Consider the following 26,936-nt stretch of genomic DNA (forward strand, 5'->3'; position numbering starts at 1 on the left):
GGGGAATCTTTGGATGTACATAGAAGTCCAGTTATATAGTGGTCTAAGGGAAAAAAAGACTCTGAGACTTCCTTGCCCTGTCATCTCAGTCATCCCCTTTTAAATGAATTTATGGTCTCAATAACTAATTTTAAATCTTTGGCCTCAGTCATACAGGCATAGAGATTGGTCTCAAGTTGCTAGGGACAAATGTGGCTCCTGGAGGTTCACAGGTGAACAAAGGTTGCAAAGAGGGTGCTGCTCCTTGTGATTTCTTTGGTCTCTAGCAGATGGTCATGGTTGCCCATAGTTTACATGGATCTGTCTGCAAAAACTTGCTAGCTAATAACCAAGTTGTTTTATATCGCTGATCGAGTCGTTTACGGTTGTTTGTGCGTCACGTTATTTCTCTGTCTCCTCAGATGTGGTCCCAACTCTGCTAACAACAGCCAGAATTTCTACACTGACATTCTGAAAATTGTGATACAGCTTCAGCTCCTGGATCAAACTATGAAATTCTCCCTGCTGCTGCCTTCTCGCGAGAACTGGATAAACTCAAAATCTTAATTTTTTCCTTTTCTTGCTTAGAAACATCAGGACCAGCGCATCATTGCTTGATATCGACTCGATTTTCATCATGGTGCACTTTTTAACGACAAATTCCACAAAAACACAACGTGTTTGTTGTGTGTATACATTACACCCCAAGTTTGCGTCGAAAACTTTGGAATTTTGTGTTATGTTTTGCAAGGCCTTAATAGTTACAAAAGTCATCTGTTGCTGTGAGTACATACATGTACATTTATAGTTCACTTATAGTTAGGGCAGGATCAGGTGACTCCTCCTGCAATAGGTCAACACTCAGTGCATCATGGCTGCTTACCACATGCACTGAGTGTTGCTTCTTTAATCACCTTCTTCACCCTCTGTGTGTTTATACACCTCTCTGCATTTAATCTTTACCTATTATTAATCTCTGGCTCTTTCCCACAGCCTTTGTCCCCTCAACCCAACCTGTCACAGCAGATGGCCGCCCTTCCCTGAGCCTGGTTCTGCTGGAGGAGGTTTCTTCCTATTAAAAGGGTTTTTTTTCCTTCCCACTGTCGCCAAGTGCTTGCTCAAAGGAGGTCATTTGATTTTTGGGTTTTTCTCTGTATTATTATAGGGTCTTTACCTTAAAATATAAAGCACCTTAAGACAACTGTTGTTGTGATTTGGTGATATATAAATAAAATTGAATTGAAAGATAAAAGTGAAGGTCAGGCAGGTGTACAAAAGTTATTTTGTTAGACATGGCCACAATCACATGGAAACACATGTGAATGTGCAGAAAATTGCTTGAAAATAGTTGAGTTTGACTTAAAATACTGCATTAAACCTTTGACCTTTCTTGCCCTGCTTGTGCACTAACAGTGATTAGTGCTCTTCCATGAGGTGCTTACAGTCTGTCTTGACCTGCCAGCAGAGCTCTTCATGAATAATTGCATTAAGAGACTGCACATGAATCCACCGATGTGTAATTATTCATAGTTTGGAGCCATTTTGATTTAAATAAATCATAGGTGAGTCCCTCCTCTGACTCCCTTTGGCGTTTGACTTTGGTTTAGGTCCCTCTTCGCACGATTCCTCTGCTGTGATGTGGACCGAGAACACTTTTGACACATTTCTCGAAACACACTTCTAATTTGTCCCCCAGGCACTGGTTATGACGCGAGCTGACACTGAGGTCTGACAACATGACTTCTTTCCTCCTCTGGCCAAAGCTGCCGCAAAGCTGCAGCCTCGCCCGCCTCCAGACCGGAGAATCGGGGTGTCTTACGATTGAGTTGTTCCCCTCCCTCCCCTTTTGGGACATCGGTTCAAATTAACGCCAGCGCCATCTGACTCTCAAGGCATCGCCGCTGACAGCTGGAGCGCTCACACACACCAGGTGCTTCTGTCTGCGCCGAGGTGCCTATGACACCTACCTGTTTTTTAGCCCTCGACCTGTCAAGGGAGCCAGATTTAATTAACGTAATGATCAAAGCAGGAAAAGCAAGTTTAGCCCTGAGGTAGCAATCCCAGTGAGCCACGCGCTCGTTTGCTAATTATTTAGCATTAAGGTAGACGGCACTTATGCATACATGACTACTTCAAAGATTTGATTGGGTTTGGTTCGTTGCAACAGCAAAGCGCCCGGAGCAGCCGGTGGTGACATCAAAACATCAGTGTGGATAAATCTGCTGGTGTAAAGCATCCCAGCCACCAGGTAACCTTTCTTTATCCTCTCTGACAGCGCCTGTTCACAACAAACATCAGCTGTGTGAATGTAAATGAAGGGACGTGGGGGCAAGTTCAGGATGTAATGACGAGGGAGATGAAAGTTTTATTTTAGGGCGCCGAGAGCACAGGCGCCAATAAAAGTGCATTAAAACGAAATACATAAATTAAGAGTTTAAACCATGCGTTTTTAGGGAACATGCATAATTATAGATCTTTTACATTGAGGTCTCATGCTGATTGCTTTGAGATGTCTTGGTTATTCTCCAGCATGTAACACAAGTAATCCAAATAATGCAGATGAACAGTCATACAGCCCTCCTCCTATGTTACAAACAGTCTCTGTGTTATCTACAAGCAAAAACACTTAATAAACAAAGTTTGTCTTATTAAAAAATCTCCATCCAGACTAACATTTGTTCACTACCTCCAAAGATCATTACAGCCACGTGTGAATGGACTTGACTAATTATACATAAAAAGTTGAGGTCTTGTTGTCAAGCAAATGTGAATTTTACCCAAGAAGCCTAAAGTTCTGAAGCCATAATATTTTAATGGCTCTACAACATCCACAGATAATGTTAAATTTTCCACAACTGGAGTAACTAATGACTACATTACCAGTAAGGACAAGCTGGATTCTTTGGTGAAAAACCATCATTTTGATCACTTAAAAGGGTATTTAAGGTTTCTGCAGGTCCACTTAGGCACGAGTGTTGCGAATTTAATCTGCATAACCACATGGACTCGCCTGCAGAGACCTTACTACAATGCACCAACTATGCATGCACCCCAGTGCTGGACAAAGAAGTTTTCACTACTTGGTTGTGGTGCCTCCAGCTGTCCAAGTCCACGATAGAGCGTAATCTAGGCCTTAAAGTTGTTGTGGCAATGTGAAGTTTGGCAAAAAGCCTATTGGTCACATTAAACTACAACTGAAACTGCTCAGCTGTTCTGTTAGCTAATTCTACCCTTTAAAAGCCTTTTACAACAAAAGAACTGAAATATTTAAAAAGCATTTATAAATCTTAATGTTACCTTTATGGGAAAAACAGAACTATTGTGGGACACCTTGACATTGGTGTCCCTATAGACTCTGTTGTATATTTAAAGTAGCTACTGGCCTCCGAACTGTTGTTGCTTCTTTGCTTTAAAACAAAACTGAGTTCTACTTTAAAGAAACATCGACTGAGTGGTTGTCACAATTTTACATCCAGTTTTCTTGGTTTCCCATCCAATTTAAAAAAAGATAAGATGGCTGGACCAAAATACTTAATTTGAAACTTCAAATCCTGTCGCTACAGTGGGGCAAAAAAGTATTTAGTCAGCCACCGATTGGGCAAGTTCCCCCACTTAAAATGATGACAGAGGTCAGTAATTTGCACCTGAGGTACACTTCAACTGTGAGAGACAGAATGTGAAAAAAAATCCATGAATTCACATGGTAGGATTTGTAAAGAATTTATTCGTAAATCAGGGTGGAAAATAAGTATTTGGTCACCTCAAACAAGGAAAATCTCTGGCTCTCACAGACCTGTAACGTCTTCTGTAAGAAGCTTTTCTGTCCCCCACTCGTTACCTGTATGAATGGCACCTGTTTGAACTCATCATCTGTATAAAAGACACCTGTCCACAGCCTCAAACAGTCAGACTCCAAACTCCGCCATGGCCAAGACCAAAGAGCTTTCGAAGGACACCAGGAAAAGTATTGTAGACCTGCACCAGACTGGGAAGAGTGAATCTACAATAGGCAAGCAGCTTGGTGTGAAAAAAATCAACTGTGGGAGCAATCATCAGAAAATGGAAGACATACAAGACCACTGATAATCTCCCTCGATCTGGGGCTCCACGCAAGATCTCATCCCGTGGGGTCAAAATGATCATGAGAACGGTGAGCAAAGATCCCAGAACCACACGGGGGGACCTGGTGAATGACCTGCAGAGAGCTGGGACCAAAGTAACAAAGGTCACCATCAGTAACACACTACAACGGCAGGGAATCAAATCCCGCAGTGCCAGACGTGTTCCGCTGCTGAAGCCAGTGCATGTCCAGGCCCGTCTGAAGTTTGCCAGAGAGCACATGGATGATACAGCAGAGGATTGGGAGAATGTCATGTGGTCAGATGAAACCAAAGTAGAACTTTTTGGTATAAACTCAACTCGTCGTGTTTGGAGGAAGAAGAATACTGAGTTGCATCCCAAGAACACCATACCTACTGTGAAGCATGGGGGTGGAAACATCATGCTATGGGGCTGTTTTTCTGCCAAGGGGACAGGACGACTGATCCGTGTTAAGGACAGAATGAATGGGGCCATGTATCGTGAGATTTTGAGCCAAAACCTCCTTCCATCAGTGAGAACTTTGAAGATGAAACGAGGCTGGGTCTTCCAACATGACAATGATCCAAACACACCGCCCGGGCAACAAAGGAGTGGCTCCGTAAGAAGCATTTGAAAGTCCTGGAGTGGCCTAGCCAGTCTCCAGACCTCAACCCCATAGAAAATCTGTGGCGGGAGTTGAAAGTCCGTGTTGCTCGGCGACAGCCCCAAAACATCACTGCTCTCGAGAAGATCTGCATGGAGGAATGGGCCAAAATACCAGCTACTGTGTGTGCAAACCTGGTAAAGACCTATAGTAAACGTTTGACCTCTGTTATTGCCAACAAAGGTTATGTTACAAAGTATTGAGTTGTATTTTTGTTATTGACCAAATACTTATTTTCCACCCTGATTTACGAATAAATTCTTTACAAATCCTACCATGTGGATTCATGGATTTTTTTTTCACATTCTGTCTCTCACAGTTGAAGTGTACCTCTGGTGCAAATTACTGACCTCTGTCATCATTTTAGGTGGGGGAACTTGCACAATCGGTGGCTGACTAAATACTTTTTTGCCCCACTGTATATCTATCTTTTATAAAACCAAAGTTCAGATTTGGTGGAGAATGATGAAAGTGGTGGCAACCAAGACAACTGGGTTCCCATTCTATGTGGGATTAATATCTCCAGACCATGGCTGGTACTAGGCACCAAAACTCCTTGGTTAGGTTTAGGAAAATATTATGACACCTGTTCAAATGAGTTTGAAGCATCAAACTGGGACATCATGAACTGATTGGTGGCATCACAGAGACTATATCCATCTTTTCTACAACCAAAGTTCAGACTTGGTGGAGAATGGTGAAAATGGTGGCAAAAGTCAAATTCTGGACTTTTATACAAGAGAATGATGGTTTGAGTCCTATGTGCCATTGATATCTCTTGACTTTCTGTGGTACTGGGTGCCAGAACTGCTTGGTTAGGTTTAGGAAAATATAATGACACCCTTTCACATGTAAGACAGAGTAAGACAACTTGTGTGAATAAAATTCATTCAGCTTAAGGAATGCTATCTTTGGTTTCTCCTTTGTTTTCCTTCACTCTTTAAAGATGTGTGGTTTGATCAGACAGAAACTTTGCTCTAAATCAAGCAGAATGGGTATTAGAAGAGTCCCCCGAGTGCCAGCAACCACCGTTTTTGTTCCTGCCAGCAGAAACAGTTTCTTTCCAAGGCTGTTTCAATGACAAATTCAACAATTGTCCCTCTAATTTTGGACAATATCAGCTCAAATTTGCATATAACAAATTTTTGCCTGTTTCACTCAAGTGCCAGATATGTACTGGTTCTGCAATCCCAGAAGTTGCGAGTAGATTTAGTTTGGATGTGTTGTATTTAATGCTGTGAATTTAAAAATCAGCATCCTCAGAAGAAAAATCTCTTTGTATTTGTTTTTCTCCTTCCAGCATTTTCTCATGTTGTTAGTTGAAGTTGCACTCAAATTACAATTACTTATGTTAACTTGCTTCCTCTTATTTGGTGGTCAGGCTTCTGCTTCGTCTCAGGACGATCTAATCAAAGATTATTGGGAAAAACCCCTTTCTGCCTGCAAGACATCCTCAGCCCACATTCATCTTTCATTTGTGAGGATTGGGGTTTCTAAATCTGACCATGTGCCTGCCTCTGAATCTTCATTTTAAGCCCACAGACAGAAGGCTTTTATTTTATCTGTTTTTGTGGACACTGGAGGTAATAAGAGCAATCTGCACGAAAGGATTTGGCCGCACATTAAGACATTTCAAGGATTCGTGCATGACCAATGTCCATTTCAGACATATCTGGCTGAACTGAAGGGCCGTTCTGTGTGAAGAGCCGTGTAATTATGAGTTAAATGAATTCGGAGTTCTGCAGAGGGTGTTGTCTTGTCGAATGAGTAAAAGCAGGCCTTCAGCCGTCAGTGTAGCCGGGTCTTTCCCTCCGGTGTACGACATGAATAGACAAGAAAAGAACAGCCCTCCGAGTGGCACACAGGGCTCTCATTGAATCATGTGAACTAAGACAGGGGGAATTTCTGATAGCCCCCATTTCTGTTCGCAGACGTTGAGACAAAAGACCTCACTGTCTGCTGCCGTGGAGCTCCGACTTACCTCCAGGCACTGCCAAAAAAAAAAAAAGAAAGAAAGAAAGAAGGAAAGAAAGGGAAAGAAACGACCTCTTGGTTTTGGGGACCTGTGCAGTTGCCCATTGTTCCACTTAAAATGAAAATCTCAGCTCCTCCGTTGGGGCCCGCAGTAACCTGTTCGCAAGCAGCTGGTGACCACCTGTGGAGCAAGTCAAATTAGGGAAGGATTCCTACTGTTTCTGTTTATTGTCTGCAGGTTTTTGTGTGCGGTATTGTGCTTTGGTCCTCCGTGGCGGCGGAGGTGGGTCGGCCAGCCGGCGGGGCAGCCAGGGTCTCCCCGGAGGCTTTTGTTTTGTTCCTTGAATCGTCAGGTTTTCTCCTTTTTCATGTGCTGGACTGCTGATTGTGAGGGAAAAAATCAGGCAAATAATCGGCCTTGACTTCTGATTTTTTCTTTTGTTCCTGGTGCTTGATCTTCTAATTCAAGGCCTACAAAAAGTGTCAGAACCTTATATCTCTTGCGTGACTATGTTTAAGTTTTTCCCTCTCTTAAAAAAAAGATGGAGATGAGCTCTGACCTCTCTCGATTTTCCTCTGAAATTATCCAACTTGCCCTTTATGAGCTCCCATAGCCCGGGAGCCTTAAATTCCTTTTTCATCTGAACAAGAGATGCTCTTGTTTGTTGCTGGAACCATTCGGCACAGAGATAGAAAACAGATATTAATCATCATTTGGACACACCGAGGGGGAAAAGAAAAAAAAATCACTCATGGGTCACAGCAAAATGATTCAGAATTGCAAAACTGCAAAACACGGTGGCTCTTTGTGTCCACTTCCCGTTCCCAGGAATGTGGCTCGTCTTATGACTCGAGGTGGGGTTGGGGAGGTGAATGACATCACCGGTTGTGTTCACATTTGAATTCTGACACAGTGGCACCTTGTGTTTCTATTCACCCCACCACCACCACCCCGACCACCACCACCCCCTGTCTCTGAAGCCTGGATTGTGCTCGGCTCTGCCTTTTCTTTCCCCCTCAAAGAATACCTCCTTTTCTCTTCCTCCTCTTAAGCAGCTGCCTGCGTATGAAGTGGAGAAAATGACACTCCATCTCATGATGAATGGTACTTGACCCCTGGAACCTGTTCCTGTGGGGCTCACACGGCACGGCATTTACATAAAGCCAGGAGATCTCACGCTTTCAACTGTTTACATCCGGGAAAAACAAGGGCGCGGGTGCTCGTTGCCGCGAAGGTGCCGCAAATGAAGATTAAATATTTGTTAATCAACCTCAGCTGTAAATTGGACAACCTTTACTGATGCCTTTTCTCCCTCTTAGTGCTCGCTTCTTGGTTTGACACACATCCGCACTGGTGGGGTTGCCTCACTGAGAGCCCTTTTGTTACATGATTAATTACTCTGAGCAACAGTTATGGCGGGATTAACAATTAGCTAGACCTGTCAAACAGTCAGTCTAAGATGGCAGACTAATTGAGCGGCTGGTTGGCCATTGTGTCCCAGTATAAGGCCAAGGAAGTGGGGATGGTTCACAAGCCTTTCATCTCTTTTACAGGCCTAATACCATGGCAGAAAAGGGCCCGCTATCAGGGACGGCGAGCTGGGGTAATTTTTCATGAATATTCATACGTCTCCTCTATCCGCAGTGAACTTTACAAAGTTACCTTCATGGTGCATGTTCTGAAAGTCTGCAGCTCTGAGTTCAATCACTGTAAAAAGCTGTGCACACTGCAAAAAAAATGGTTCATCCTTAAAACTGGAAGCCGTCTTTCTGGCCTTTTCTGGAAACCCTCATTTCTAGAAAACACCTGGAGCAAGATTTTGCTTAACTAAAGATATGTCAAATGAAACAGACAGAGCTAATGGTGAGAACATATCTGGAAAGAAAAGACAAAGACAAAGGAAAAAAAAAAAAAAAAGCTCACCCTAGTCCAACCCCAGCCCAACAAAGACAAAACAACCCAAAACTTTCTAGCGAGCCAACATTTTGATGGGGGGAAAAAAGAGAAACCTGCGAGGCCACACAACTGAAGTAGCTTCCTCAAAGAGTTTTTATCCCCGGTGTCCATGGGAAGAACCCCAGCGGAACAGCTGCAACGGCAAGCCATGGCTCCTCATGAAAGGTTTCGCCTGGAGGCGGGGAGGCGAACGACTTGATCGTGAAGAAAGTCAATTGTTCCCCCGCTGAAAGGCAAAAAGCCCAGGAGGAGCTGCACCATGGTGTGTGGGACATATCAAAATATTTGACAGACTTCAGCATTATGAAAAACCTTCGCTCTCTTTTTTTTCTTTTAAGGAGGGGGTATGTTTTGTTTTTACACCCACCACCGACCTGTCACACTCCCGTCAGGCCCCCTGACTGCCCCGTGTCATTGTTTGGGCCTTGAGAGTTCAAAGCGGGCCTTTTCGGAGCCGCTCAGTGTGCGCTGACACCATGTAATGAAATTAGCAGTTGTTACTAAACAGGTTTCAATCACAGAGTCTGAGCCAAGACCTATTGCCCACTGTTCATGAATCACCTCTTTCATTGACTTATGGCAAACAGTCTGGGATATTGTTGCTCCTTTCATGGACCCATCATTCAGCCAGGTAGTCCCACCGAGAATAAGAAACAGTTTTCAAAGGGAGACCTGGCTCAGAGCGCAACGACTGCAACAAACAATGTACTTCTCACAAGTTAAATAATGTAATTAAAGGGTCAGATCACCACTAATACAAAAACTTTCTCTCACCTACCCTTAGCAATAAAGATAAATTCAGATACAACTGCTTTTATATGGTAAACTTTAAAGAAAATTGTACTTTATGAAGTAAGAAACAGATGTATTTTACAAAATAAACAAAATGAAATTTAGTAGTAAATTCTCACAATTAAGACTCTGAATGCCTTAAACAACTGATTATCTCGGGGTACAAGAAGTAAAGAGGGTATTTCAGCAGATATTAAAAGTCAAATAGACAACCAAAAGAAATATACCATACATCTGATCATAAAGGGAAAAAAATTGCTAAATTCAATGGACAGACAGCTGAACAGTAAACAGCTCATTTAGCTACAATTTAACTAAAAACTCCCTTTAACTGTGGCTAGCAGTTTGGTTAGCCACAGTTTAACTAAATAGTTCCACTGAATTTAAAGCAATGGAAATATCAACTAAACATTTAAACTTTCTTGGTAAAAATTATTAATAAAATTATGGATGCTGTTTTCTCAAAATATTTAGTGGTATGTTATTAACTATTTTATTTTCAATTAAGTTATAACACATTGTTAGATAAAAGTATGGAACCAAATTAAATATTGCTTGAATAGTCTGTTTAGCAATTTGAATTGTTCGCTGATGGTATTGCTAAACTGTTTAAATTATTAGCTAGGAAAAATAATTGATCACTTAACTAAAATTTTAGGTACAACGTTTAGTGATTTTATTTACTAAAACAATAGCTCACACTTATTAACATATTGTTAACTATAAGAAAGGATTAAAAAATAAATAAATAATTATCTACACGTACTAGATGATCATTGTAAATGATCTAGCTAAAATTATAAATAGAACATTAAAAATTATTTCTCCAAAAGTAAGGCTAACAGTTTAAACTGTTAGCTCAAAGTATAGATTAACAGTTAAAAGTACAGTTATTAGCTTAAATTATGGCCAGTTAAACTGCTAGCCATTTATTAAGTTAGTTAATAACATGACAACTGTTAAAACTTTGGCTAACAATTTAATGCTAGCCATATTTCTGTTTAACAACTGGGACAGCTAGCTTAATGAGTGGACAAATAGTTAAAATGTTAGCTAACAATAAATAACGAATAAATTCTTTAAATTGGCCACAAAACATAATGAGTGGCTATAAATGTAATAAAAGCTACAGAAACGGACGAGTGGTTGTAATAGTAAGCTAAAGGCTAAACCACCCATATGGAAAATATATATATAAATCTTATAAAGTTTGTATCTGTCTTGTGTGAAACTTGTATGAAAAGCATACAAGAGTGAAAACAGATATAAGATCCCTTGAAAAATTACATAAATGAAACTTGTATGTTTTGGATACTTACTAAAACAATATATGAAAGTAATGAGAAAGTGGCCACTTTCATGAGTAAATCATATACGTTTTTACTATTTCTTTTCCATATTGGCAAGTACATTTAGTTCGCTTTAAAATCTTTGCATTGCCTCATAGAAGTTATTGATTTGAAGCACAATTGTAAACAGCAATAATAACTGATGAGCCTACAATTTAATAGGAATAGCCTCATAAACCATTTGAAAAAACAGTTATCCAATCACTTAGTCACCCAGTCAGCAACTGTATTCTGTCAGACATGGTGCACATTTCTGTACTGCTGAAAAACCTTGAATGACACCATGTCATGTAAATCTTAAAAGCAAAGAACAAAGATTACAGTGATCTAAGTTCAGTTTAGTACTGATCCAAGCACAAGGAACTATTGGATGTGAAAAGGACATGGTGAAGTGAAACACCTCAAATTTCCCATAATCAAAAAGGACGTTAATACGCTTGTGCAAAGCAAAAAGGACAGATCTATTCTAATTGATCAACGCTTGGGGAAGTAAACTAGGCATGACTGATAAATAGCTCAGTAGTACTGATGCAGGCATTTGGGAGGTTGTGAACTATCATATCAAGTTGCATTTAATTATTATCTTGCACAAGGCTGCACATCTTACTAAACAAATATTTACAAATTTAAAAAGCCTTTTTATGGGTGTCTTAAGTGGAGGATGACTTAGCATAACAACCTGGCAAAACAAATGGCCCCCTAAATTTGGGAGTATGGCAGTGGATGCTTTTTTTGGGGTATCAATTGCCAGATGGCACTAGAGGTGAGTACATTACCAATATAAACCTTTTCTCTGACTTGTTGCAGAGTCTTAGCATATCAGACCCCCATGCTGGACTTCTACTGTTTTTTCAGGACATCACATAGGAACTTCTCATCATCCTTAAGAGAGAAAAAGGAAAACTTTTACTAAATTAATCACTTTTTAAATCCCATTTAGTGTGAAAATGAATATTATTATGCAGATCTAAACATGCTATATGAAGATTTTTTTTACCTGCTTATTTGAACAGCAGGAAGGCGGATTTATCCTTTAATGCACGACACATGTACCACTGCTGTTGCATTAACAATGGCCTCGGCAGCACGCTGCTGCTTATCATGTGTGTGGAGGGAGAGGGAGCCTGTGATGCATGTGTTTACATGTGTGTATTCATGCGTCTGCATGATGCATGTGTTTATTTACGTCTGTGTGTGTGTGTGTTTTGTGCTTCACATGTGTGTGTTCTCGCCTCCAGGCCTGTCTCCTGAGCCCTCCTCCTCCTCCTCCTCTTCATCTCTCTCTCTCTCACACACACACACACACACACGCACACACGCGCACACACACACACACACACACAGACACCTAAAACTGATGGCTTTGAATCACTGGCAACCCTGCTGCTAATTTATTTGCGCTGAGCATTATGGGAATTAATGTACCTGACATTCAATGACAACAGCCGGCGCTTTGTGGCCCTTTTTACATTTCAACACATTCCTGCCGCTGCCTATTGAAAAATGTCCATCTTCCCACCTAGCTGAAAAGAAAACTAACACACACATGCACACTCACACACGGCAGGCTCTGAACCTCTAGGTGCAGGAGGCTGTTAGCGGTGGCTGATGATAGTAGCAAAACATTAACATAATAATTAGTGTCTTGTAATTGTTTCATTAAAACCAGTTGTTCCATTTCTCCTCTTGTTCTCCCAGAAGACGCAAGACAGAGTTTGGACGTCAGCCAAAGGGAGGGTCGGTCCACGTTTGTACCCGCTCAAGATGTTTGCCTGCTCACCGGGAAACCAGGGAGGCTGTCGGCGGCGGCAGCGGGCATGGCGGCAGGCGCGGCCGCTCTGGCCATATGTGGCGGCAAAACAAACACGGGGGGGGGGGGAGGAGGCGGGTATGTCATGATAACAAATTCACGATAACGTGAGAAACTGCACAGATTTGTAACTTCGACTTGACTCGACATGTTTGTTTGCGGTTTCTTGAGATCTCGCTTGTCAACAATAAGAGCACGGGTCGTGTGGAGGTGCTCAGTAATGAACTGAATCCTGTGCGTTATGTCAGTCGCTGTAAAAGGTCACAAGGAATAATAGTATTGAAAGCTGGCAGTTCATTTAGAGCTGCAAATGCATACACAAGCACTCATGCATATACAGTGGCTGCCTGACTGTGAAGTGCATTCATTCTCTCTCTCTCACACACACGCTCAGATCTGAGCTGGCACTGATTAGCATTTTAAAGAGGAATTCCACTCGTTTACCGTTTAGTACCTGCCAGTCGGCATTTGTGAGTGCGATCGCCTCTTCCTAAAGCCACTGACGAAGGTAGTGAAACCTGTGATGCCATTAACATTTAAATTATAAAGCTGCTCCACAGTGTGTGTTGTGTGTGTGTGTGTGTGTGTGTGTGTGTGTGTGTGTGTGTGTGTGTGTGTGTGTGTGTGTGTGTGTGTGTGTGTGTGTGTGTGACAAAGTGATTCTGTAGACAGACAAAAGCTGATGGAGCTGTATTTTACATGTATGAATATATATAAACCTATGCCTTTGGACACATTTTTTTCTCAGGTTAGTCTTAATGCAGAAAGTTTAGATCAGTAACTGTCAATCAGTGAGTCCCAGTTAAGGGTGCAAGTAGCGATCCGTTGGGGTTTGTCTGCAGTGACTGGGGGATAGCCTATGGAGAAAGATTATTCTAAATAAAAAAGATTATTCTCTAAACTGATAGCTGGCATTTGAAATCTATAAACACGGATAGATAAATGAAATTGTTAACATAATTGTTAACCTCTCCCAACCATCTCAGCTTTGCCTCTCTAACTTTGTCTCCAAACAACTCAACATGATCAGTAGTAATGATAATAGAAAGACAATAAGAAAATAGTAATGGCACTTTTCAGAACAATTTTTTTGAAGTGTGGATAACCTAAACATAAACAGAATTAATATGGATTTATAAATGTGATATGAATATGAACTTGCTTGCTAATTAAAACTAAAGTATATACAGTCCAACAAATAAAATTAAAATAAAACTAATTCTAAAAGTTTTGAATTAAGAGTTAAAATAAATATATGGATTTTTGAAAATTCTTAAAAAAAATTCGAAAAAGTGACCGATCGTTAAAATACTTAAAATTGAGAAAATCAAATAGTAACTAGCTTAATGTATAGTTAGCAGTTAAATTTTAGCTAATTCTATGGAAACTATAACCACCCCCCCCACTCCAAAAGAAAAAAGCCATGACAGTTCAAGTCATTAGTTAACGCTGCAGATACACTGTTAAAATTTGTTTAGCGGTAACTGCTACTTATAAAGGCGTCAAATTTTGCTGAAACTCGTTAGGAAGCTAATTTGTTAGCAAATAATGTAGATAAATTGTTAAAATTAGCTTGCTAGCTAAGGAAACTATAAATGTTGCTAAAAGTACTGATAACCTGTTTAAGTTATTAGAAAAAAATTGAGAAGCTAATAGCTAACTAAAATTGTGCATTTAAAACTCAAATTAAATTATTAAGATGTTATCCAGTAGAACAGAAACTGTTAGCTTTTTGTTAAAAGTGGCAGGTTAGCTAACTTAAATTACTTATAAAAAGTATAGATAGTGTTTAATTGTTAATGTAAAATGGATGAGTAGATATAGCAGCTGAAAAATGTTTAAATATTTAGAATTATTATAAAGAATGTTGGAAATTCTTAGCGGTAAATTATGTGCAGCTTTGTTAGCTAGCCGTATAATTCAGTTCTAGTTTCACAGTAAGCTAAAGGCATGGATAAACAGCTGAAACGTTAGCTCATATACTGTTGAATGTAGTCCTTTCAAAAGCCATTTTGCACCACTGTCACGTTTACCACACTAAACCATGACAGAAATACAGCTAACAAATGTTAACAATAACCACACAAACAGCTCTGACGGCTTCGCAAACTAATGCCTCAGATTCGGTTTTCCTGCAGTGTTTTTGAGTCATTGAACACGCGTGTTCTGCCAGATGACCTCACACATGTGAACACATGCATGCACACTCTCTCCGCTGCTGCTGCTGTTGGTTTGCAGCTGTGTGCTCTCCACTCCATGGCAGTGCAATACAGTGAGGAGGCATGGGAGGCAATAAGAGGCATACGTCTCATTGGCTAAGGCTGCGAGGGGAGGAGAAGGTGTGTGTGTGTGTGTGTGCGTGACAGGCTGTGTCACACCAACAGATAGTTAGATACCACCGCCGGGGATTTGACATTTAGTGTTTTTTGACAAACTTCTGACGACCGTCTCCCGCAGATCATTATCAAAGCATTTCTGTCTGTATAATCAAGATGAATGCTTCCGAGCACAACGACGATCATTTTGTGGAGGAGCAACTCTCGAGGATCCAACAAGGGAGGGGTGCTGGGAGGGTGGCGGCGGCAGCGGTGGTGGTGGTGGCAGTGGCGGGCCCCTCCTGTATCATTTGGGCGTGCTTAACACATACATTTCCATTTTCCCAAAGACAGATTTGTTGGCAGCGGCGATATAAAGCGACACCCTGGTGCTGACAATGTTTCTGTCAACTTATTGAATCTTCGACAGAAAAAAGGGGGCAATCTCGGAGGCAGAGTGCAATCTAAAACATTGATAAATAAATACGGGGCATATGAATATGTTTGTTTGTTTGTTTGTTTATTTGTGCTGGGTGTCGATTTAATCCCCGCTCGCCTAAGAAATCTCCCCAAAGACTGATTGGTGTCGCGCACCGCAATTAACTCCGCGAGCACCGTCTATAAATCAACTTCCTGAACTCGGCGTGGAGGAGATGATGTTTTTGAAATTAGCACCATCCGCCGCTTGTACTGCACTGGAGAGGAGAGGGAGAAAAAGGAGGAGGAGGGGGAGGAAGGGAGGGAGGGCAGATTTTCAAAATAACGGCCCGGCTAATATGTGATATTCAGAGAGCACGCAGAAACAAGTTTCAGGAAATCACGTTCATTCTTCAGCGCGCTGTGGGGGGAAGGCGTGCGCACACGCACTCCCCCCACCCCTCCACCCCACTCATTTTCCTGACATTTGGAGTGGCGAGTGCACTTTTTTATTTTAACCGATCGCTTGTTTGGTTGCAATTGAAGCATCGGCGCCTCCCTCATATTCCCCTCCTGCGCTTTCATGCCATTATGAGCCATGAGTCGATGTCGCCGCGCTCAGAAAGGGGGACCATTTAGGTCAATTATCCTTCCATTCAGAAATCACCCCTTGACTACTTAGATTAAGAAAAACACTTATTTGCCCACACGGTCCGAGAGGGGTAATATTTCTCCGGCTGAGGCCAGCGTATCAAGACGATGCTTTATTGCTTTACTTATTCATGTTTCATTTGTAATTCCTTGTGTGAGCGTGTGCATTTTCAAACATATACGGATACATGTGTGTTTGTGAGCGTGTCCCCTCGAAAGTGCGCCTGATAACGCTAATCCTGTTTACTTCTCTTTTCCCTGTCTCCTCAGTATTTCAAATACACCTAACGCCTTTCTCCACTTCAAGGCATTTCCACGGAGGAGAGCACGGCCCCTGCCCCGGCGATCCAACACACACAAACATGCCAGAACAAAGGGAGTCCCTCCATATTTGATTCCCTCTCTGAATATGTAAAAGCAGAAGCAGAAGTCAACGCTGGGAAATTACCAGAACTATCTGGGCCATTGACAGGCCTCCCCTGTGGTCAAATGGGCTGAGGCTGTGTTTGGTTGGTAAGCCCCCACTGCTCTGGTTTCTGTAGCTCTCCGTAGATAACCAGCAGGGAGGAGGAGATGCACTCGGGCAAGCTATGGCAATCGGGTGTGGGGAATTCAGACGAGTGTGCACTCTGTCCTTAAAGGCTTCCTTTTAGAAAGTCTCCTCAGTTAAAGAGGAAGTGTGAGAGATCTTTTTATTGCCTCTGAAGAGCATCGTGACTACCTGTTAAAGGTGCATGGGGAAGCTGGAACAAATACCGTATACGTATTTATGTATTTCTTAGTTTTTTGTATATTTGTCACGTTTACATGTTTCATAAAAAAATAATGATAAGACTTTTTGATAAATGGGGTAACCCGAGTAAATACAGCTTTAAAAAATGATTTTATATATTAAGGGGGAAAAAAGCTATCCAGATCTACCTGGGCCTGTGTGAAAAGGTAATTGTTAAATATAGTTAATCATGCATTTGTTGGGCTTAATTGCAGTTTTTCTTTGGAAAATAGAGGGGAGTTCAACACCCAGGCCTGATTAGTGTCAGACCTGCTGAATCAAGAAATCAGGCTACTTCCACATGTACATGGGTATTGCTTGTGAATCTTGGGATTTTCCCCACATTCATTTTGAAAACTATCCATGTGAACATTTAAAAAAAAAAAAATCTCAAGAGCTATAAAGATAAAGATGCACACCTTCAACGTTGTGAGACAAAATCTCTGTTTCCCTTGACCAGGTGTAAATACAGAAACTGAGTTTTCGATAACATTCACCCTGGTAGGAGTTTCTCAAAGCCTAAAATACCAGAATACATCTGAATGCAGCTTTGAGTAGAAGCTGTCTGACAAAGTGATGTAGCCTAAAAGATCTAAAAAATCAACACATCATCCCACAGATCTAAAGAAAAAAACTGAGAAACAAAGTAATTTACATCTATCAGTCTGTGTGGTCGGCCTACAAAAAATAACTCCAAGAGCGCATTGAAGATTCATCCCAGTGGGGAAAAAAACCCAGAACAACATCTAAAGAACTTCAGGCCTCGCTTGTCTCAGTTAAGGTTAAGGCTTTGCTGCTTCAGGACCTTGACCTGGATTTATACTTTTTTATTCATAAATCTGTGTTGAAGCTATGTAACCTGACGTGGACTTCATTGCAGCCTGCACAGTTTTAAATTGTAAAGTGACTACAGTTAAAATATTTGCTGGTGATGTAAAGTGGGCAGGGCCTGAGTTACAATTTTTTTTAAATGAGAGAGATTTGATAGAAAAGCAGGGAAAAACATACAGGAAATGATCTGTCGTCAACTTGAACTCAGGCCTTTGACCTAGCCTAGGTGACCAGAGCCCGGAAAGGCCGTTGGCAACCAATTATTAACTATAAAACGAAGCACAAAGAGCAAAGAAATCGGTGAAAATGAACAAAATTAACTTTTAAAAAATTCAATCTGATCCAAAATCTATGACTGAACCCATTAGCTCATGCTTTTATTGAGCTTTCTGTGACCACAGGAGTTGCCCCCTGCTGGTCATCAGGTAGAATGCAGGTCTAAGGCTGTCAGACCTGGTTTATCTCACTGTATTACAGAGTTTGGACCTTCAGGTTGCCTTGATACTAAGGTCAAATCGCCTGAATGAGACTTTTTTATGATAGAAAGCATTTAAAGCGGCCATGTGTAGGAACTGTAGCATTGATGGCAAACATTTTTTGGTTAATAAGATAACTTATAACAACTAATACAAAGCACTAATACAATTTTCTATTCATTTAGATTTTTAGAACTTTTTTTTTTTTAAATCTGAAATGATTTGTCTAGTTAGAACAGACCAAGTAGGAAATGCCTTTAAATGATGGTGTATTTTATGAATAAAACAAATGTAACTTAGGTAACTTAAAAGTTAAAGGAAACTATTTTGTTAAATGTATGTCAGAGGGTCTCAATAATTCATCCCTTTTAGGTGATGATATTTTGAACCATTTGTGATTCCCTTGACCCACTGGCACTCATGCGGTCATTCTTGGCCCGCCACCGGCGTCAGGGGAGATCCTGATTCACAGAAGCCATGGCTGCTCCTCAAACCCGCCGGCAGATGCTCCCTCTCTCCTGCCTCGCCAGCCGGCATCGTGCCTCCTCTGACATGCCTGTGTGTCTGTCTGCCCATTGCAGTCTGTCCATTCGTCCGTCCATCTGTCCGTCAAGCAGGAGAAGCCCAAAGCCTCAGTTATAAAAATGGACACTGGTTTTTAAAGGGGCAGTGAGGTATTTGTTCTCTTAAACAACATGCAGGCTCTTAATATAGGACTAATATCTAAAATTAACGAGGAAAACGGTCCATGGAAAGCAATATGTTCCCATGAATCATTTACTGGGTGACGTGTCTTAGTGCCCACGTTGGCTGATGAATGATTGATGGCAACATGTTGCTGTTCTGAGCCTTTCTACAGTTTCTGGATATTTTAAGACCTGTATGTACGGGTCAATTAGAAACCCCGGTTAATTTTAAAGCTCACATTTTTTACATAAAGGAGTTAAAAGACATTTAAGAAATATGTAATGAGCTTCATGTACAGAAAATTGCAAAGGTTAGAGGTTTTCGTGCCTTCCAGCTGAGTGTTTTGGGTTTCTGGTCTATAAGTTGACTGTTTTAGTTCAGAATCAGCATTTCATTAGTATTGGTTCCAGTGGCACTGAATTACTTAGCAGACGGATTGCATGTAATTGCCAACTTATTCAATCACAAGCTAATATTGCTATTTTATAGTCTTGCATGTACCATAGTTCCTTTGAAGATGGCAGCTGAGTACTAGTGGTCGCAACCTCGGTCATCGTCTTCGAAACAACCATTTCGGAAACAATGAAATCACAAGTTTACACCACACAAGCGAGCACACTTCTGATGGAGGACAGCCAGAATAAGGTGAGTTGTTGCGGATTTCTGGAACTTTTCTATCAGTAAGCACTGCTGTTTTTGCTTTTTACTTTCTTTAAAGTAGATCTAGGATTGTTGGACACTTTGCGAATAAACTTTCATACAATGTGAGAATGTAATCAAACTGTTTATCAGAGGGAAAGTGTGATTTTTAGGACACACCTGCCAAACATTATCCACCATAACATTAGCTTATAACCAGCTGTTGTTGTTTAGCTGGCTCATTGTCAGCTGTCTTGGAGGGTGATCTTTAAGTTAAAACTTATAATTAAACTTATAATTAAAAGCTATTTTTAGTTGTGTAGAATGTTTATATGTATATTATATATATATATGACTTTGTAGTTCTTTCAGAATTATCAGGACTTTGGAACATTGTAATAGAATTCAATAGGGGTATAGCGGGTTAAATGTGCTCTATATCTAAATTGGTACACTTCTCTGCCAATCCCAATCCCTCGTTTCATAGTTTTAAAGAAGGTGATCTCGATCTGCGCCGAGTTTTAACAGGTTCTTCCTTTGCCTGTGCAGTACAACTCCACCAAGTTTTCTGAAATTCAGCTTGGCAAGTTTTTTGTTTTGCTGACAGATGGACAGACGAACCTTAAATTCTCTCTTATGTCTATATGGAAATTTATCTAAGCTATCTTTCAGTTTTTAAAATAAGGAAGAATTCTTCACTAACAACATTTTTACTCAGTCATTTAAAGATTTAAAACAAAGCACTTTAACACAAGGGAGTGATACTGACCCATGACTGTTTCTGCTTTCAGCAACATTTTTAAATACCGTTACAGATTTGATAAACTTTCTAGTCCACACACACACTTGTTAATGAATAAATCATACCGTTAATGACTGCAAGTTTTGTTTTTCTTGTGTGTGTTTTTTCTTCCTGTGGCTGATGAACCTTGGAATGGGGCACTGGCCATCTGTGGTCTTATGTGTGTGTGTGTGTGTGTGTGTATGTGTGTGTGAGCTGTAGTCCAGCGTCCACTGGGGAGACTCGGCTGCTGCCCCACTTTCCTCGCTCTCATGTCGGACCGGGACCATCTGACGGGGCTAAAGACCAGTGTCACATGTCTATATTTGGCCGGCGTCACCGCCACTGCCAGAGCTCAGCGCTGCAGTTGTTTTCCAAAATGCACGGGGCAATCGATGATAATGAGGAAGGACATTTTAATTAGGGCTGTCGCAACCTGGGGACGGCATGCGGGCTCGCACGGCGGGGGGCGAGTGGGAGGACGGGAGGGTGGCCTGGTCACCATCACACCTCCTGGGAGTTTGACTGGTGAAAGTCTCGCTGCATATTTAGGGGGTGAAATTAAATCTGCACAGAAGGCTCTAATACGGCGGATCACACACTGAACTTTTCTTAATAATTCCCTCTTTAAAATAGGAGCAGTGCAAAGTAAACGAATGTTAAGTCATCACAATGGTCATCGGGTGTTTGGGGAGCACTTGCTCCAGTCCAAATTAGTTGAACGTGCTGAGTGGAGGCTCTCCAGTTCAAAAGCTACACACTGACCTGACTGGAGCGATTTCAGTCAGCCGTTAGCGAGACGAGCCAACCAGGACAAAGTCCAGCTGTGATGCATTTCAGGCAGTTACCCTAGTTCCCGATTTCTGACATGTAAATACCACTCATGTCAACATCCAAACCAGAAATATGACAGGATTTTTATGAAAACCAGCCCTGCGATAATGTCTAAAATGGCATTCCAAGCAATACAGGTGCCTCAAGCCACACAGAGACTGCTGCTCAACATCAGTCTCATGGGACATCCAGGACTGTTCCCCAAATCATCTTTTGGGCTCCAGGGATTTAGTGCTAGTCAACAGCTAGTGTCTGAAAGGATGAGAGAGAATCACATGGTGCTGCAACCACATGACCAACATGCAAAAGCACATTACTGATAGTGCCTCATTGGTGGTTGTATATTTTTTTCAATTCTTTACCCATGCTACTTGACATGTCTGCAGCATGCATTATGCAGGCCACGAGCTGAGCGTCTGTCAGATGGTAAATCAGACTTAAACCTGTCATGAAGTTATGAAGGCATAAATGTTCTGGGAAAAAAGTGGTTAAAAACACCAAATTTAACGCATCTCTCTGCACTTTAAGGGACAGTAACTTGGAAAACAGTCATAGTATCAAGGTACAATTTTGCATGGCTTCATGAAAGTAATTGTACATAAAAAGGGTCAGGTGGGAGCCACAGATTATTTTATTTCCTGGAATGACCCCTGTGGTATCAAAAGGTGGAAAAACAGGCCTTTGCACATGAATGTAGAAGAGATGGCTAACATCTCTGAATGACAAGCATGCACATTGCTGACACGCAGCATGTTCCAGACTTCAGAGTTTTCTGCCATGCCTGCAGGTTATTAAAAGCCATTTGCATATTGTGAAGTCAAGTGATTAAAAAACTATGAAAAGTGGACAAAACTCATAAAATAACATGAGATCTGCCCTAAAATGCCAGAGAGGAAAGGACAAGAGTTTAGAAAATGGAACTCATAAGGTCCTTTTTTCCCCCAACGTATATACAAACTATGAATATCTATGAGTTTCAAAAGCAGAGTTGTTTAAAATTAAACATTCATTATCTCATAAAAAACATCTAATGACATCGAGAGAAGCATAAACTCTGGCTTTAAGATGACCAGGATCAACTGCAAGTAACAAAAACAAGCACTTCCCTTTGTCCTGAAAATGTTTATGTATACCGGAGACATGCATGAAAAATAAATCTTTCATGAATGTGAAATGCGCCTATATGTGTGTGCTAGATGAAAACAAAGCAATAAACCCACCGCCATTGTATTTAATATTCATCCTACGTCCCCGAGCAAGAACTGTGCAAGGTGTGAGAAGAAAGGCCCGCCACAGAATCACACCACAAGTGCAAAAGTTGGGAATAACTGCATAAATTATCATCTGCGCCGGTAATATAAGCGTGTGTGCACAAACAAAAGCAGAAACAAATCCATGGCGGAACCGATCTGAGCTCTTCTTCACCTTATGAAAAATGAAAAACGGGCTGAAAACCTGGAAAAAGCCAATGGCGAGTGGTGCGCGCGCGTAGCTCGCTAATCAACTAAAAGGCAACATCAGAAAGAATAGGTAATTTGAGACACAAAAAGAATAAGTAATTTGGGAGGCACATACCCAAGTGGCCAAATTATTTATGCCTAATGGAACTGGGGTGTGTGCGCTCATTTGCAATTAACCGATGTGCTTTATTACCTGTCACTGCTTGCTAATGCAGCTGAAAGCCTCGCTCTGCGACGTCTTTAATTACAGTGGGAGAGGTGTGGAGGCACTTCCTGCTGGAAGGAGAGGGGTTTCCTACCTTTCATCCGGTGTCTGTCTTCCTGAGAAGTTCGGAGCTGAACCAACTCTCGGCTGATTTTAAAGGTGAAAAGGGAAAACAGTTTATCTTGGCTCAAACGAAGCTGCGTATTAGAACGAATTCTTACATAAATTACAAGTGAAACTCCACAGTTGAGCTCAGAGTCTCTGGATTTCTAGAGAACACATGGTAAATGTGTTTAATTTATATTAAAATGAATGCAATTTGGGGTGACTGTTCACCTCCATCATAACAGGAGGTGTTTATTTGGATCTCAGTAATCAAAAACGTTGCATTTTCAAAGTGTTAGTTCTAATTTATGACCTGTAGATCTGCATTTTGGACGATCTAGTTAAAAGTCCTTCCTCATGTCCTGTTTCGCTCCGAAATGTGTCACTATACTCGTGTTGATAAAGACAAAGATGGTCTAACTTTCTTTATGACTTTGAACACATCAAAGTGGGTCAGAACAGGATGTCTGAGTTTTTTTGTCGCCAGGACTTTTGCGTTCCGGTCTCTCTGGTATTATGTTGGTGCCAAACTGGGAACCCAGATCGTCTGATGACTTGGCCTCTGGGGGCGACAGCCAATATTTCAAAGCTTCCGGCATCACCAGCTGATATCCAGTTCAGTTAAATTTGACTTCCACAGCTCAAAATCACAACACTAGTCATGTCAAGGTGCTCTATATTATAAAGTAAAAGGCCTGCAACATTAATGATAGAAACCAGGCAATCCGGTGATCCACTATGAGTGTATCTTGGTGACAGTATTTAGGAACTGCCTTTTAACAGGAAGAGACCTGCAGCCATCTTCCATGGCAGGTTGAGGCGAAACAACTGAGACAAGAAGTGCACATTTTGGTCACTTAAAATCCGAGATTTTAAATTCTGTCTGCTCCAAAATTCATGGGCACTTTATCAGGTAAACCAGTTCAGCTGCTTCTTAATGCAAATATCTAATCAGCTAATCACATGGCAGCTAGATGCATTTAGGCATGTATACATGAATGAAGCTCAAGCAAAACACCATAATGGAGGTTTTAAGCGACTCCGAAAGTGCCGTGGTTCCTGACTAGAACAGAAATAGTTGATCTACTGATTTTCCCACATAACCATCTCTAGGGTTTACAGAGAATGGTCTAAAAATGTAGGAATTATTCAGAGCAGCAGTTCTCTGAGAGAAAATTACAAGCTGCTCAGGGGTTTGAAGAGAATTGCTAAATTTCTTCAAGCTGAAAAGAAGGCAACAGTAGCTCAAAGAACTGTTGCAACCACGGTATGCAGAAGAGCATCTCTGACCGTTTCAGCAGATCAGCACACACACAAAGTGCAGCTCCTGTCATCTAAGAATAAGAAACTATGCGCCAAAGCTAAAGCATAGCACACAGTGTAGGCTCTGCTTATTATTCCCAAGAGTTTTAGATATTTCTTGTGTAAAACTCAAAATATAAAGAGCTGAAACAACACTGTGAACTTGTGTTTGGTGTAATATCCCAAATATGCAGCAGAAGTCAGGATAATCTCATTTGCAAGGCCTCAAATCAACTGAATTTATTGTGAATTTTTTAATTTTTTAATTTGGCCAGTAGCCAAGTCAAGCTAATTTGGCGAGTGGCAGCTTTTAAAGTACATTCAGAAGTACTGAATGCCATCCTTAAAGTAATGAACACCTCAAACCGATCATGTTTTTTTGGGCATTTTAGCAATTCAAATAGCAATTTATCCTCCGTTGCCTTGAATGTTAACAGAAAGCTCTCTCTGCACATCTGCAGAAGTCGCTCTTCAAATATATGTAATGAGCCTGAGTGCTGGGGCGGCGTTGGCACAGTGTAGCAGTGCTGGGGTTGTGATTGGCTTTTTGCAGCCTGCATACCCAGAGGAGGCTCCCTTAAGAGCAGATCTCCTGTTAAGTATGAGATCCCTGAGAGGAGAAGTGTTGGAAGGACTCTGGTTTCTTTAAATATACCGGGCCATCTGGGGAATATAATGGCTTCCGTATATAATTAAGAAGAATACAACGTTAGAGGCCTTATGTGTCTTTGTGCTGCACCTTAATGCGGTGGCGGCTTGGTGTATGACACACGGGGAAAGAGGAGGCTTTCTTTAGAAGTGTTCAACACGGGCAACATTTACATTTAAGCTTGTTTTCTTACAGGATGAGAACATGGAGTGCAACTGCAGAGGGAAGATCCAGTTCATAGACAGACAAGGTTAAATGGCCCAGTGGTGAATACAGCAAAGGTCAAAGGTCATAGAGAACACAAGAAAGGTTTAAGACAGAAGAAAAGAGAAGCGCAACAAATTAATAAGGTCAAGATTTTTTTTTGATGTGTGTGTCTTTTAAAATTTTGCTAAAGTAGGCCAGTTATGCTTTTCATTATTGTCTATCTCTAGCTCTTTCTGACCGTGGCGACAAAAGCTTGTTTGTGAAGAGCAGCTAATCAAAAGAAAGGTAACCTAAAGAGACGGGAGTGGCCACAACAGCACAAAAAGAGGACCCAAAAGCAGGAGCATGGAGATGAGCATCTATATGCAGAGGTCATCAGCAGGGATGAGACGAAAGAAAAAAGTCAGGAGAGCCTCCAAAAAGTCCCAGATAAGGATTATAGTAAGGAAAATACTGAAATAGGCCTGGTATGACTGATGAGTGGCAGGTGGAAAAAATCCAGCAAACTTTTCAATGGTTAACAACCAACCATCAGCTGTCAGTACTTTTTCAATGTGTAGTCATGTTTGAAAAACAGATTCTAAATCAAAGACAGAAGCACTTGGGGGTCACCTTGATGTTCTTGTTTTCTAGCAAGAAAGAAAAGGCTACGTCACAAGGTTGACTACACCTCTCAAACCACTGCAGGTTGTAAGGGTCATGTTAGGTAAAACAGTGGCTGGAGGTTGCAGTACAACCAAAATTAGAATGACTATTTGTAATGAACTTCCAATCTTGTTGCATTTGAAATGGTTGCAACCACTTGAAGTCAGATGCCATCTTCAACCCAACTTTGGCACATCAAGACAGTGATAAAACAAGACGGACTGTGATTTAACCATCAAGTTAGAAATTATGTGCAATCTGTTTGTGCAAATCAATGCAAATTTGTTGCTATCTACCTAATTCAAATAAAAAAACATTCACACGAACTACTTAGATAGTTTTCTCAGAAGCTCATACATTTGAAATCAAAATTTCCACTATCAATAGTAATTTAGTTGCTGCAGGACAGAAACATGTAAAATGACACACTCCAGGTGCTCAGCACCTCACTTTTATATACAACCAGTTGGCAAATAGTTGAGTCCCTTATTGCAAAGACATGTGTCACAGACAAGTTGTTCTAACCAGTGCAGACTGACTCAGATTGACTATAAATTAAAGGGCAAATACTTGCAAACTTTCACCCATCTGTCTGAGAGTGGTTGCAGCCAGTCTGAGCCCCACTGCAATTATTTGGAGAAAGGTTCTCTGTTACCAGGCAACCTGTGCAATCCCATTTGACCATATAAGTTGACCAAACACTGAATGTAAATAACTTAAAATTGTTGTTTGTATTAATAATTATTATCATACATGTCTGTGCTTGTGGATTGGATGTCCTCTGACTGTTGGTTCTCAACCACTTTGTAACTAAATAAGATGTCATTTAAATTTCTGAACACCTTCTTTTGTTTTGTTTAAAAAAAGACAAGTGTATTTAATCCCCTCATTACAGTAATACAGTCGGTATTTCTCAAATGGTCTGACTAGAACTCTGTTCTGTGTGTAAATCATGGCATCACTTCTCTGTCTATGGCTCCATTTTTGCCGTCTGACTGGTTTTACTTTTTTGCATCTGGAGCTGTATAACAGCAGACTTTTTTTAAAAAGGTGCATTTCAGATCTGAAACACTGAAAGCAGAGAAGACAACAAAATGAATGACAGAGTTAATTGAATCACTTCTGATTAACTCTGATTTGATGTGGTCCAATTATGCTCAGACTGCCTGTCTGGAAACACGCCAGCATTCAAGCCAAAGCCAGTAAATATACCAGCAAAGCACATAAATACCACTTGACCCAAACGCACTGCCATTAAATTAAAATATTCTCCAAACTCTTCAAAATCACATATCTGTGGCTTGTAAAATCAGGGGCTCATCACTCCTCCCCGGCCCTGCACTCGTCAAACTTTA

This window comes from Haplochromis burtoni, unplaced genomic scaffold, assembly GCF_018398535.1.
Source record: "Haplochromis burtoni strain Fernald_Lab_line unplaced genomic scaffold, NCSU_Asbu1 Contig_39, whole genome shotgun sequence".
NCBI lineage: Eukaryota > Metazoa > Chordata > Actinopteri > Cichliformes > Cichlidae > Haplochromis > Haplochromis burtoni.